Genomic DNA, 492 nt, shown 5'->3' on the forward strand with positions numbered 1-492 from the left:
CTTTACTGTTGTGCAAAATGAGGGGAAATCGCTAATGCTGGTTTCTCCTGTGCGGTAACATTTTCGGGTAAATCGGTTCTTGAATTCCTCACCTCCGACTACATCCCTATACCCGGAAGGATGCTGTTTTCATTACCTGTTTGTGTTCATCAGGTTTTTCGTCTTGGGTGCTGCTTTTTACGTCGCAGTGAAGAGAAGCATTCTCTAGCTTGTGACAGGGTATAATGTCTGTATTATTAGAGTTCCCACACTTCTTGGTCCCTCACATTGCCAACTTGGAAACTTGAAGCCAGAAAACTTAATCATCCTCATCCTTGTCACCTTTAGGGACAGTCATAAATACAAGTCTTCTTTTTTATCTTGACTTATTCTGTTATCTCGTGAGACCTTCCTAACGATTCATTCTCTCATGTTGTTCTCTTTCTGGGCCTCCGGACTTGTGTTCCTTAGTAACCACACTTACATTTTCAGCCATTTCTTTGTTCTTTCCCT

This window comes from Lipotes vexillifer, unplaced genomic scaffold (assembly GCF_000442215.2).
Source record: "Lipotes vexillifer unplaced genomic scaffold, Lipotes_vexillifer_v1.1 scaffold434, whole genome shotgun sequence".
Lineage (NCBI taxonomy): Eukaryota > Metazoa > Chordata > Mammalia > Artiodactyla > Lipotidae > Lipotes > Lipotes vexillifer.